Source organism: Phyllostomus discolor, chromosome 1, assembly GCF_004126475.2.
Source record: "Phyllostomus discolor isolate MPI-MPIP mPhyDis1 chromosome 1, mPhyDis1.pri.v3, whole genome shotgun sequence".
NCBI classification, from domain to species: Eukaryota; Metazoa; Chordata; class Mammalia; order Chiroptera; family Phyllostomidae; genus Phyllostomus; species Phyllostomus discolor.
Genome location: NC_040903.2, coordinates 66,853,612 through 66,868,459, shown reverse-complemented (window position 1 = coordinate 66,868,459; position 14,848 = coordinate 66,853,612). Strand labels below are relative to the sequence as shown.

The 14,848-nt window shown below is 38.3% G+C and overlaps 1 long non-coding RNA gene across 1 annotated transcript; it reads right to left on the bottom strand.

The window, feature by feature from the left end:
* Nucleotides 1–17: 17 nt before the first annotated feature.
* LOC118500194 lies at nucleotides 18–11,827 on the bottom strand. Its single transcript, XR_004902745.1, has 4 exons — nucleotides 11,782–11,827; nucleotides 11,089–11,195; nucleotides 8,321–8,450; nucleotides 18–43 (listed from the first exon to the last, which is right to left on the bottom strand). It is a non-coding gene; the product is annotated as an uncharacterized LOC118500194 (long non-coding RNA).
* Nucleotides 11,828–14,848: the final 3,021 nt, after the last annotated feature.

Sequence of the window (14,848 nt, the reverse complement as noted above, 5' to 3'; positions counted from 1 at the left end):
TTCAGATCGACATTCTCCTCCCGGCAAGCCGTTATGGAGTGCACTGGAGATTGAGAAACACCAGTGAATGTGTGAGGACAGTGAGTGAGATACTGTGGATATTGTAAAGGAGCGTATGTTAACATGCTACGAATAATTTCAAGGGATGAGTGGTGACTACTAATGGCCAAATCTAGTAGTGACTTAAAAGGGATGTACAATTTGCTGAGGAAAAGCAATAGCATAAAAATAGTGAACTAAATATCTGAAAAAATACTCTCCCTGACAAAACACCTAGAAATTTTAGATGAAGCATACGTATAATTACATGTATAGTTTAGCTCAAAGTAAAAAGGAAGCCTGAATAAAAAGAGGGAACTGAAAATTCAGGAGGTGAGCATGGGCTAATGAATGGCTATCTGACGTCTATTGGGTATGTCAGGAAAACAAAACATCAGTTTCGAGGGTGAACTAGAACTGGAGTCCTCCAAACGAAGCCAGGAACCTCTAAGCTCTAACCTCCCAGTGAAAAATGGAATAGGGAAAACAAAAAAAATCTTCATAATAGCAAAGGGAGACAACTTCCTGTGTTTACCTTGGCTTGTGAATGGGGGAAAAGTCTGTCCTTATGTTTTTTCTAACCAAAACCTTGCATTTATACAATTTTGAAGCCTAAATTTATATTTCTTGGTGATCTGGGGAAAATGAAGCTGAAAATAACTCATAGTGGTACTGGAGTTGGACTTTTAGATTCCCACATGTAGTGAGATCATATGGTATTTGTCTTTGCCTTTGACTTATTTCACTTAGCGTAATGCTCTCAAGGTGCATGCATGTTGTCGCAGATGGCAGGATTATCTTTTTATGTTTGAAAAAATGTTCCACTTTATTCATTTATCTGTTGATTGACACTTAGGTTGTTTCCATAACTCTGCTATTTGTAAGGAATGCTGCAATGAACTCTGGAGTGCAACTATCTGAGGTCGCAATTTCGTGCCCTTTACTTATGTTACCCAGAAGTGGGATTGCTGGATCATAAGCATGTATGGGAGTTCCATTTTTCAATTTTTTAAGGACCTCCATACTGTTTCCATAGTTACTGTACCAATTTACAATTCCCACCAACAGTGCATGAAGGTTCCCCTTTTGTCATACCTTCATCAACACTTGTTATCTCTTGCCTTTTTTGATGATGGCCATTCAAACGGGTATGAGGTGATATCTCACTGTGGCTTTGATTTGCATTTTCCTTTTTTCTGTTTTCTATTTTTTTAACTGGATTGTTTTGGGGGTTATTGGTTTTAAGATTTTATTTATTTGCCCTGGCTGGCGTAGCTCAGTAGATTGAGCGCGGGCTGTGAACCAAAGTGTCACAGTTCAATTCCCAGTCAGGGCACATGCCTGGGTTGCAGACCATGGCCCCCAGCAACTGCACATTGATGTTTCTCTTTGTCTCTTTCTCCCTCCCTTCCCTCTCTAAAAATAAATAAATAAAATCTTTAAAATTTTTTAAAAAGATTTTATTTTATTTGTGTTTGTTTTTAGAGAGAGGGGAAGGAAGGGAGAAAGAGAGGGAGAGAAACATCAATGTGTGGTTGCCTCTCATGTGCCTCCCTCTGGGGACCCTGGCCCAAAATCCAGACATGTGCCCTGACTGGGAATGGAACCGGCAACCCTTTGGTTTGCAAGCTGTCTCTCAGTCTACTGAGCCACACCAGCAAGGGCAGAAATAATAATATTAAAAATAAATTAATGTGGTAGAAAGCAGGAAAATAGTAGAACTAATAAATAAAAAATGCAGGTCTTTGACAAAATTTCAGCAAAATAAGCAAATTGCTATAACTAATTAAGAAAAAAGTGAGAAAGTGAAAATACACAAAATAAAAGGAAGTAACCCTTAAACTCAAGGAAACTTTTGAAAATCAAAAGAGACTACAGGGCAATACTCTACACAACATATTTGGAAATTTACATGTAATTTGTATACTTTAAAAAATATAGTTTACCAAAACTGATCCCTGGAAAAATAGAAAATTTAAATAGATCATTTTCATAGAAGAAATAAAAGTTGTTCATGTATTCTTGCGAAAAAAGCACTAGCCCTAGCCAGTGTGGCTCAGTTGGTTGGAGCATCTTCCTGGAAACTGAAAGGTCCCAGGCCTGATTCCCAGTCAGGGCACATGTCTAGGTTACAGGCTTGGTCCCATTCAAGAGGCAGCCTATTGATGTTTCTCTTCCTCCCTTCCCCTTTCTCTAAAATGAATGAGCATGTCCTTGGATGAGGATTAAGAAAATAAAAAGGCACTAGGCCTAGATAATTGTCTAGGAAAATCTTCTAAACATTCACAGGACATAATGTTACATAAACTCTCCAGAGTTTAGAAAAAGAAGGAAAGTGTTCAAATTTTTTCCAAAATAGCTATAACAAATATATAATTATATATAAAATATATATAATTATATGTCATTCCCAGTCTATATTATAACAGAGGAAAGAGACAAGAGAAAGAGAGAAGAGAGAACAGAGAAAGGGAGGAGAGAGGGGGGAGAGGAGGGAGAGAGGAGAAAACAGGCACAAACAGAGAAAGAGAGAGGGAAGGAGAGGGAGAAGGACACAGGGAGAGAGGGAGAAAAGAGAGTAGAGGAAGGGAGGCAGGGAAAAGAGAGGAGGATAAATATGTAATATACATTTAAAATATAGTTATAATATATATTAATGTATAGTTTAAATCTATATTATATATATATTATACATCTATATATTTATATATTTAATGTATATTATATATTTATATATAACAATTATATAAAAAGACTGGAAAAGTTATATATATATTACATATAGTTGTTATTTTATATAATATATAATTGTAATTGTATATATAATTGTATAATATATATATATATATATATGGTGTGTGTGTGTGTATGTGTATATATATAGCACAATTATATGAAAAGACGGAAAAACCCCGTGAGAAACCATAGGACTACCTTTCTGAGAAATGACAGTGGATGCAGGGGCGGGCGTAAAACGGTGTTGCGGAAAGGAAGCCTCAGAGAGTGCCTGTGTGTGACTGCGCCCTAGTGCGCCGCCTCTCACGAAGGCCAGGCTTTGCTGTGCTGACAACAACAATGGTTCCCATTGACCAGGGAGTTACCTTTCCCAGAATTCTTTCAAGTAGTCCTGCGTAGTGCTGGGACCTGGAGGAAATCCTCCTGTTCTTACCTCTTCACAATAGAAGTTTAGAAAATAATGTTTCCATTTCCAAGTAAAGCAGACGTGTGACAAGAAAAAAAATCCCCACAATATAAAAATGGATTAAATACAAAGCAAAATGTTTGTACTTCCTCAGTCCTGCTTCATCACCTCAAAGGAAACCACTGTTACCGGTTTTGTGCATTCTGCCATGTCTCTGTGTATTTCCCATACTATTATCTGCATATTCCTCATTGTATTAATCTGTGTGTGTGTGTCTTTTTAGGGATTTACACAAATGGGAGAATACCATAACACTGTTCTACAACTAGCTTTTTTCCTCACTTAATTTTATAATGAAGTGTTTTCCATATCTACACATGCAGGCTTGACTCATTCTTCTTAAGTGGCATCATATCCATTCGTAGCTTTGTTCTGTAAGTAACTAATTTTCTATTCATAGATGTTGATGGTTTTCCAGGGCTTTGGGAGGGAGGTTATGGTGTATTTGTTTTGTCACTAAAAATGATACTATGGTTAAGAGTTCTGTTCCCACATGTTCACAGACTTTGGGAAATATCACTGGAGGTGCTATTTCTACAGCTGAGTTTCAAACAAGTCAAACAAAGGCTATTGGCTCCTGAAGACTAGAGGAGGTTGGAGCTGGTAGAAGCTTCGGAAATGGGCTCAGTCCAAATATTTCACTTTACAACAGAGAAAGCTATCATGACTAAGACTAAAAGTAAATGTGTAATTGTATAAGACTTCCTAGCTTCTAAGAGCTAGTAAGTGTGACTTTGGACCAGTCACAGTGTTATAAAGGCAAAGAACCTGCCTCCCATTTGTTTTTTTACTCTATTTAAGCTGCAAAATATAAGCAAAGAAATAAATGCCTTGTATTGCACATATCTTCTAACTGAAAAGAAAGGAATGGGAGTAGAAAGGGCACATAAGAATTTCAAAGCTTCTTTCCTAGAAATATCTGAAACAAAGCTCCAAATGATGTATGTGTCTACTTCCTCCTCAGGATATTGGAGCTTAACTCCTTATCTCTCTTTTGTTGTTGTTTTGTTTTACTTTTTGAATTTATTTCATAAACTCACATACATTTGCAGGGTTATGTGTATAGGCTGTTCTTTGCCACTTTCTTTTTTTTTTTATTGTTGTTTAGTCACAGTTGTTAACTCCTTATCGCTTAAGAGGCTTGCTTCTAAACAGCAGGTTATGAAGGGAGGAGAAACATCGCCTAACAGTGGAGAAACCTGGCAAACACAGCTCAGCCAGATGATCAAGTTTACCACCGTCTGTGATACGTCGGGGTAATAGTGCCCAGCCCTGACAGACGTCATGAAGATGGCACTTTACCTCTGTGGTCTTTCTCCCCGAGACCAATAATCTTAGTCTAACTGTGAGAAAAACATGAGGAAAATCCAAATGGAGAGACATGCTACACAGCCCCTGACCTGTACTACTCAAAACTGTCAAGGCACCGAAAACAGGCAAGTCTGAGAAACCCAAACACTAGAGGAGGCAAAGGAGACAGGAGGACAACGGAACAATGTGGTGCCCTAAATGGGACAGGAAGCAGACAGTAGGGAAATAGGAGTGAAGTCTGAATCCACTGTGGAGTTCAGTTAATAGCCATTGCCGATGTGGTTCTTAGTTGTGACAAATGCTCCGTAACAACATGAGATGTCAACAACAGGGGAAACTGGGGGGTGAGTACATGAGGCTCTGTACTGTCTTTGCAACTTTCTTGTACATCTAAAATCATTTTTAAAAATTGTGTTTTATTAAGAAGTACAATGTGGTAGTCACAAAATAGCCATGGGGATGTAGAGTACAGCACAGGGAAGACAGTCAATAATATTGTAATGACTATGTAATCGTGCCAGGTGGGCACCAGGCCTATGAGGGAACCAATCTGTAAAGTGTCTGATTATCCAACCACTATGCTGTGTACCTGAAAATAATATAAAATAATATGGAATGTCAACTGTCATTGAAAAAAAGTAAATGGGGAAAACAAAAAAACGTAAATAAAAATTGTATTTAAAATAAAATAAATAGAAACCTTATTTAATTGGAAACAAAAAAATTGAAGCAGATATGTGAAAATGGTAATATTGAAAGGCAGGTAGTTGGTACACTATGCTTTGTTATATTACTCTATATAACCAGTTTTTCACTTTTGGTTATTCAAAAGTAGCTCATAGCAGACCAGCACTCTTACTGAACAAATGGAAAACTGAATGAAACACACACACACACACACACACACACCTGTTTGAAAGCATCTGTAAACTACTGATGCACCCAGGACTTGCCTGGGGAGAAGAGAGTTCTCGAGGGGTGAATAGATTCCTCCAGATTTTTCATTCTGGAGCTGTGTCAATATTTGGCACAGGTCAAGAGTTCTAGGCTCCAGGCTACTTCTGAGAAACCAAGAAGCCAACAGAGCTTTTTGCATTCTCACAGCGCTAGCGGGACAAAAATGGAAATACAGTGATGTAAAAGCAGCGAGAAAGTAAGAGCCCATGATCTCAGACAAAGAAGTCCTGTGCATTCTCCCTCAAGGCATTTGGTTTATTCTTAAATTAGGTATAGCAAGTGACTAAGAAAATATAAACAGAAAATTATTGAAAAGAAGAATGGTGTTTAACTGAATTTCACAATGCTATGAGAAAAAATTCAAGTTTACAACCCACAAACAAGAAAGATCCTAGGAAGGACAGGGCAATAGATTCAAAGGGAAGCACAGAAAGAAAAGTGGCTTAAAGAAATCAACAGAGTTTCAGTGTGCTGTTGGGCAAAACCAAGTGGTATAACATATATTTAAACAGATTCCAATAAATTCAGAAAGGGGAGATGTAGAAAAGCGATTTTCCAAGATATAATGGCTGGAAAATTTTCCAAATTTAAAACAATTATAAATCCACAGATCTCTGCCCCAAAACTCAACAGGCACATAATAAACTTTTTTGAGCAGTAAAAGAGACAGCATTAAAATCAGCTAGAGAAAAGAAGACAATTGCATATAAAGATAATCAACATTGCTGACTTCTCCTAGCAAAATAACGCAGGTCAGAGGACAATATATGTCATCTTCTGAGTGATGAAAATGCCAACCTAGAATGGAATATCCAAATTATATAGCTTTCAAATGTGAGAGCAAAATACAGAAAATTTCAGTCTCCTGAGAGAATTTGTTGCCAGCAGACATGCTACAAAAATGTTTCCTTCAAACTGAAGGAAAATGACTTCAGATAAAAACTCAAACTATACAAAGGAAGAAAAATGCCAAAAATGATAGAAATGTGAATAAATATAAAAGATTTTTTTTTCTCATTTGAACATATAAAAATATAACTATTCAGCCCTGGCTGGTGTGGCTCAGTGGATTGAGTGCAGGCCTGTGAACCAAAGGGTCTCCAGCTGATTCCCAGTCAGGGCACATTCCTGGTTGCAGGCCAGGTCCCCAGTGGGGGGCATGTGAGAGAGGCAACCACACACTGATGTTTCTCTCCCTCTCTTCCTCCTTCTGTTCCCCTCTCTTTTTTCAAATTTATTTTTTAAATAAATAGAATTCTAAACAAACAAACAAACAAACAAATAAAACTGTTTCAAAGTAAAAAATAATAAAAATTTCCTGTAAAGGTAAAATGTATAACAGTAATGGCAAAAGGACAGGAATGAGAATGGGAGTGTGGATTTTAAGGTTCTTAAATGTTACATGAAACACAACAGCATGCCTAAAAGAGTCATGCGCCAGGCCAAAGACACCATCCCTGGACTGCAATGATGGTTCTGCATACAGGAATCAGCCAAATGTGGTACATCGATGTAACAGAATGAAGGATAAACATTCATATGATCATTTCAATAGATGAATCAAAGTGTGTGACTTCCTTTCCTGATAAAGGACTCTCTACAAATTTGGTATACATAGAAGAATGTACTTCATGTGATAAAGGCCGTAAATGACAAGGCACAGCTAACATCACACTCAATGGTAAAAAGCTGAAAGCTTTTCTTCTAAGATCAAGAGCAGACAAGGATGTCCCCTGTCACCACTTCTATTCAGCACAGTGCTGGAGCCCTAGCCAGAGCAATTAGGCAGGATAAAGAAATAAAAGGCATTGAAATTAGAAAGAAAGAAGTAAAAATGTTTCTGTTTGTAGACAACATGATTTTATATAGAGAATCCCTAAAGAACCCACCAAAAAAATGGTTAGAACTAATAAACAAATTGAGTAAAGTGCAAGATACAAAATTTAATGTACTAAAATGAGTTGTGTTTCTACAGGCTAACAATGTATATCCAAAAAGACATTAAGAAAACAATTCCATTTACAATAGCATCAAAAACAATTAAATGCTTAGGAGTAAGTTTAACCAAGAATAATGTTATTTGAAGACGGGACAGTGAGAAGTAAAAGATTTATATTGTGAATTCTGGAGCCACCACTAAAACAATTAGAGAGAAACATGGTCAATAAGGTAATAGAGGAGGTGCACAGACAATTGTTTTTTAATGTTACATCCATTCAAAAGAAAAGGAGTCAACAGGGAAAATGGAACAAATCACAGACGGGACAAATTGAAAACACTTGTAAGATGTGTATTAAGTATAACCATATCAGTAAGCACATTAAAAACAAGTGCAGGTTAGAATGCCATTTCCTAAAAAGTTCTTCTAGCTCTAATAATAACAGAATAAAGGTAGCCAAATTTCTTATTTTAGAAATATAAAGTCATATTATTGGAATGCAATCTTTTTTTAAAAATCCTCACCCAATGACATTCTTATTGCGTTTAGAGAAAAAGGAAACATTAATGTGAAAGAGAAACATTGATTGGTTTCCTTCCCTGTGCACCTGCACCTGGGAGCAGCACCTGCCCTGACTGGGGGTCGAACCTGCATCCTAGATATGTGCCCTGACCAGGAATTGAACTCACAACCTTTCAGTTACAGGATGACGCTCTGACAACTGAGGCACACCAGCTAGGGCTAGAGTGCAATCTTGAATGACCTATTGTTATTTACCTTCCAATATGGAAAATCTTTACCATGTTTCAAATTCCTCTGTGTGTATCATCTGACATTGTAAATCACCTTGATGGTGATAAAAGTTAACATACCTTCCACTGAGTCAGGCATCTTTTCGCCCCATTTGGCAAAATAAAAGGAGCCACCTCCTGCCCAGGGAAAGCAAATCAGCCTAAAAATTGCATCAGGCTTTGGGTATAAGCGTTCACAACTTTTTCATCCCTGGGGAAAAATAAAAACATATTTAAGATTCGTATATTCATTAATTTGTTCAATCTGAATTATATATGTTTTAATGAAAACTCTTATTAGTTATAAGGAGAATATATTCAACTATAAAGTGATTGCCAATTTTTCCAATAAGAAAGGCCCCCAAAAGGGTTTTATGATTTGTTTTTGACAACTGACTATGTAAACTTTTAGGGATGTAGGTGAAATAGTCAAGAATGTCTATATAACATTTAGTAAGTACATTTAATATGCACACTTAAAGTGATAAAAATACTAATTCAGAAATTGCCTTTTTTCACGATGCAGGGAATAGTTTTATCTAAACAGTTTATCTCAGTGTCTTCACGACCACTGAGCCATTTTCAAGTCATCTGCAGGTTGTCATCTGCAGAGTAGGTAACTTTCACTCCCTCCCTTTGCAATATTAGGTGAATGGAACTTTTTGCATTTGCACAAATGTTGCTGCTGAAAATTTCACCCCAAAGGCCCAAGTACATACTCACCTAGTATTAGGTCATTTCCGTTTTAAAGATGAATCCTGTATGAACATACTTTGTTCTCTATGATTTAAATACTTCTATAAAGTTTTCAAATCAATAATTAAATTGCTTACAAAAATATATAATCTTTCCAAATGTGAGATCATCAACCCTAGTATAATGATGAAATGTTTTGCCTCTTTTTTTTAAAGTACCATTCTGTGAAATGATCTCTGTAAGCATTCGAAACTGATGCTGATTGAGATCTTTTCAGGTTAACATCTTTTCTCTAAAGAGACTTGGTTTTTCATAATCAATAATTTAGAGAACACTAGTAATATGAGAGACTACACAAACATAAGCACAAGTTAACATTTCTGTGAGGGAATGATAATTTTTGAAGAAAACTCCTTGCTTTCTAGTTGGACACTTACATTAATAATAGCTAATTTAAAGTTTAAAGGAAAAAGGACTAATTTTAACTTTTTCTTTGAAGAAGAATATTCATACTTGGCACTATGTTGCCATCAATCCAACCCTACTTTGAAAAAACTCATCAATCAGCCCTAAATGAAAATTTCTCTTACCATTTTCTTGAAAAAATGCTAGAGTCATTTTTCAAAGAGCAAAACACCTTCCATAGAGGCCACCACAATTTGGTAAAACCCACATAGCAAATGGATGACTTTTCTGAATTTCAATTTTTTTGACTACTAAAGAATCTAGAATAATTATTGGAATTCAATATTTATTCAAACAATCCATATTTTCAAAGTAAGAAGCCATACTTCAATGTATGTAAATTATTTGCATTCTAATAATCCAAAATGTGTGAGAACAAGAGCGGGTACAGGTGTTGCAGGACCTGAAGCCCATGCAATTTGTAGGAGTGGAAGCATACACAAAGTTTTAAATACAAAATTAGGCGAAGAACTTTTGATCCTTAGTTTCAAGGTAAAACCGTCTTCCTTTGGGCTGGAGATGGGGGTAGGAGCTGCCTTTCACTTGTTCAGAGTGGTGTCAGTCTCAGTGGATCCTCAGGACCCATCCTAATGGGATGCTTATACCACAGGGTGAACCCGTGGTGAAAACTGCATGCAAAGGCAGAGCCTTGGGAGGCAATGTCCATTGCTGCGGAGTCTAGGCAGTTTGTAGAACTGCTCTCACTTTCAGGTTCTTCCCTATCTCCCCATCCACCCAACCTCTTCTCTCCACTGAGAGAAAGAATCAAAGACCAATAAAACCTGCCATGCCTAGGGCAACCAGTCTTCAGGGTAGAAGCCTTCTGCCTGAACTTGCTTTTTCTTTATCTTCTCTTTATTTTTAGGGGTAAGTAGTAGCATTCTAAACTTGAGAGTGGAAAGTGAGCAGAGAAATCATTTAATGCACTATCACAACAGAGTGAGAAAGAATATGGAAATCGAGACACCCAGGTTCAATTCCCAGCTACATCCTGTCAGTGTAACACTAGGCAAATGACTCAAGTGCTTTACTTGAGTCTTGATGTCCTCACCTGTAAGATGAAGATAATAATAGTGTCTTCCCTACAACTGGAGTAAACGTATCAAAGATGCTTAGCACAGTTTTAGGTACCAACAAGCAAAATACATGTTACCTATTATAACTGATTTGACAGTTGAAGAGACTGAGATGCAGAGACATGCAGTTCCTGGCCCAAGGTCACCCAGCCAGTTGGTGACAATCAGGCATTGGAACACAAATCCTGTGGATCCTAAAAGCTACTTCCCTACTTCACCCCTTTCCCATATTCTCAGCATCAGTATGCAGTTGGACCACTAAGTGACAGGATGTGGAGAGCGCATCTGCAGAGCTGAGCATTAAGAGTCAGGGAGAAGAACCTCTTCTCCACTTTGGTGAGTAAACTGATCTCACCTTCTCCTCTCCTCAACCGCACAAGGGCCTCGGCCAAGTTGTGGATTTACAAGTTCACTTTAAAGTCACTAACAATGCAATAGCATTTTACAAAGTAAGTGATTACTGACATTTACAATGCTTTGCACTAGGGGCAATAGACACCAAATGAGCCTTCTGGGTGAAATGCCTTTGAGTCTAACAAGGTGACCTTAAAAAAGCAGGGTGTCAGAGTGCCTGGGGTTGGGAAGAACTAGGTGTCACACAGAACAACGTACCTGGCTGTCCCAGCTTTGCCTATGTTTTCCATGCTGTCAGGAGATGGTGCAGATGTGCTGGTCCGCTGGTCTCGGTGACTTGTTGGCCAATGCCAAATTCAGTACCTCTGTGGAGGAAAGCCTCAGATCAGTCTGTGCACACAGAAGAGTGACCAGATTTCCTTTTAAATCTGTTGACTGCATTTACTGCTCCCACCCCTATTTTAAAAAGAGAAAGAAGTGGGTAAGTGATGTCATCTAAGCATGAGAAGCCTCCTGCCTCAGTTACATTCGATTACCAGTAAGGGCTTCCATTAACCGAACCTCCAGCTAACATATTGAAAGAAATGGTGCAATACATCTAAACACTGGCAACTAAGCAATGCTGCAGGCAAGAAAATTGCACTAGGAGGGGGAAGTTTGTTTTTAAAATATGAATGTTTTAGTTTCCTAAATATTTACATATATATTTTAATTTTAAGGAAGAGCTAGCAAGTCTAAGAGAGATTTCACTACTGTGCCAGATTTCCAATTTTGTGAGCTGCAAATATTCAGAAAAGAGAAGAAAATACTTACGAAGTTCTACTATTTGTAAAGGCTTTTAGCTCTTTATGCCCTCGGAGCTCCCTAAATCCCAAGAAGTAATCATGTCTCAGCACATAGCTGTGAATCTCACAGCTGTGCCTAAGAGCCCAGGCAGATCCCTCAACCTACCACAGTCCTTAGGGCACAGTGCAGGACACTGGGAGTGAAAGGAAGATTTGCTTAAATACAGAAAGAGGATGCACAGAAGGCGGGGAATCTATCTGGCAGAAACTTATATAATAATGGCCTAGAATGACCTGGGTGACTTTCTGACTTCACTGACCTCACTGACTTTGGATACATGTCCTTCTTAGGGAATGATCCAAAATACAGAGAAAGGTGTCTACCCCTCTAGCAAGGAAAGTAGGCAGTCAGCAGCGATACACTCACAGCATTTTCAACGGAGGGCTCTTACTGAGCCACAAGGCTTCAATAAAATTAGGCTGAACACCTCCCATTCTTTCCAGCTGAAATAGGTAAAACCCATAAAACCTGTTTCTCTGATGTCAGCTTATATTTTCCTGGTACACTTTGTGATTAATTATACCTAGGAAGATTACAATGCTACCCATTGTTCAAATTTATTTCACAGTCATTTCCTGAGGACCTATGATCCTGGGTTATTTCTCAACATTGGAAGCATCTTCATGTAAAAATAATATTAACTCTCCCCTCAAGAGAAAACTGCTAGAGGCATTTATTTGATTGGAGTCCCAGAGGCAAGAAGAGAGGGAATCAAGGAGAAGCAATCTTCAAGAGGCAATGGCTAAGATTTTTTCAGAACTGCAGCATGATACCAGTCCAAAGATAAAAGATGCCCAGTGAATTCCAAGAAGAATACTTTTTAAAAAAGTAATCTACATATAGATGCATTATAATAAAACTGCAAAACAAAGAAAGAGTAAAGACAAAAAATATTCAAGGCAGCCAGGCAGTGAGGAAGTGGGGATGGACTGTTATCTAGGAAAGAATAGCAGTTAGACAGAAATGTGAAAAGCTACAAGAGTGTATAATGGCATCTTCAAGTGTTAAAAGGAAAATTGCTAAATTAGAATTCCCAACTTTTTTTTTATGCTCACCCAAGGATTTTTTAAAAATTGATTTTAGAGAGAGAGAGAAATATCAATGTGAGAGGGAAACATTGATTGGTTGCCTCCCCTATCCCCCTGACTGGGGATTGAACCCACAACCTCATGGTATACAGGACAACGCTCCAACCAACTGACCCACCCAGCCAGGCTTCAGAACAACTTCTAAGATACAGGGTAAACTAAAGACATTTTCAGATAAGTAAACATGAAGTTTGTCACCAGAAGATACTGTCTAAATGCAATTTTAAAGATAATACTTTGGGCAGAAAATAAATGATCCCAGATGGAAGATTTGAGATGTCAGAGGAATGAAAAATGAAGACAGCAGTAAATATTTGAACAAGTGTAAATAAATCACATTGATTGCATGAAATAGTAATGACTCACAGGCTTTTAAATATATATAGAATTCAAATACCTGACAGAAATAATATATGCTAGGAGCAAGTAAAGAAAGATCCTTATATTATTATCTTAGAGGTTTTATTAAAGGTAGGCTTTAATAAATATTCATGCTTTGTTTTTTTTTCAAGATTTTATTTATTTACTTTTTAGAGAGAGGGCAAGGGAGGGAGAAAAAGAGGGAGAGAAACATCAATGTGTGGTTGCCTCTTGCACATCCCCTAACTGGGGGCCTGGCCCAAAACCCAGGCATGTGTCCCAACTGGGAATTGAACCAGTGACCCTTTAGTTTGCAGGCCAGCACTTAATCCACTGAGCCACATCAGCCAGGGCCACCCCTGCTTTTTAATAATCAGTACTTCACTTTGGAAAACTGCCCCTGCAGTCTGAGACACCCTGGGATTTCAGCCAAGGCCACAGTGGTGCCCAGTGCAGGCTCCCAAGATGATGACTCATCAGTTCATTGTGGAGCACAGCTGCAAGACTAAGACTGCGGGGCCCACAGGCTACTCCCCCTCTGCACACTCTGAGATGGGCTGGTCTTCCCTCACCATTCTTAGGCCCCAGTATTGCTCTGCACTTCCCCCAACACTGTATTTCCTCTTGGAGTTCCTTTGTGTCCTTTCTTGCCCATCAGGAAAATGCTAATGTTGAACTTCAGAAATACAGAGTCTGCCCTTTCCTTCTGAGAATCTCCTAGGGTCATATAAAAATTTCAACACCTCTTTCTCTGCTAGTAGTTACACATACTGAGGGCTAATTGGGAAAGCCAGCCTTGCTTGAGTTATGAAAGGTCTATGTGCTCCTTAGGGCCATGGGTGTCTCTCTGCCTCCACCTGACTTAAGCAGTTGGAGACATTCAGGTTCTCATCAAACAGCCAACTGGCTCATACCTTAACTTCAGGCACTTTAGGAACTTCTGAAGTTCCACCTTGCTATTCTGTGTGTGTGTCTCCCTCTCTGTATCTCTCCCTCTCGTTCTCCTTTCCTATCTCCTCTTCCTCCTCCTCTTTCTCTTTCTCTTCTCTTCCTTTTCCCTCCCTTTTTTCCTCACTCCCTACCCCTTTGTTACTATTCATATGCTAATAACGATAAAGAAACAAAGGAATCAGTCATGCTTATATGCTTAAATTCAAAGTTACAAAAGGATTTGACCTTCACAGTCACCCATAATCTGGATTAAATTGGCCCAGAAATCCAAATTTATAAGTCTTAAAAATGAGAAAACCACTGATTTCTAGCAATATTCCTGCTACATATATAATATCACAGTATGTAAAACTGCTGAGTTCAATACTTACCTTCCTTGATGGAGGTAAGAAGGAAGGAAACTTTTTTTCCAAGAGGTGGAAATGAAGGGCAAGATTTAGTTGCCACCTGTCTGAATTTAAAAACATGTTGATTTTCATGCCCTCTGAGAACCACTTCAGAAATCACTTCCTGTGCCAGAAATGGCAATTTTGAGAAACTCTGTGCGTCTAGCACTTTGAACAGCAAGTCACAAAATTCTCTGTGGGGTGGATTTCATTTGTGTGTTTTATTTGTGCCTGGTCAAGAAGTCTCATACTAGGACACTCCCCAGCTGCCAATTACCTGCAAGGCAATAAGGCCAAAGGGCAGCTGTCAGCAATGGGTCTCCGGATGGCTCTGTCAGAGGGTTTTCATTAATTATGTGCAATAATAAAAGGAAATTTGGTAAACTG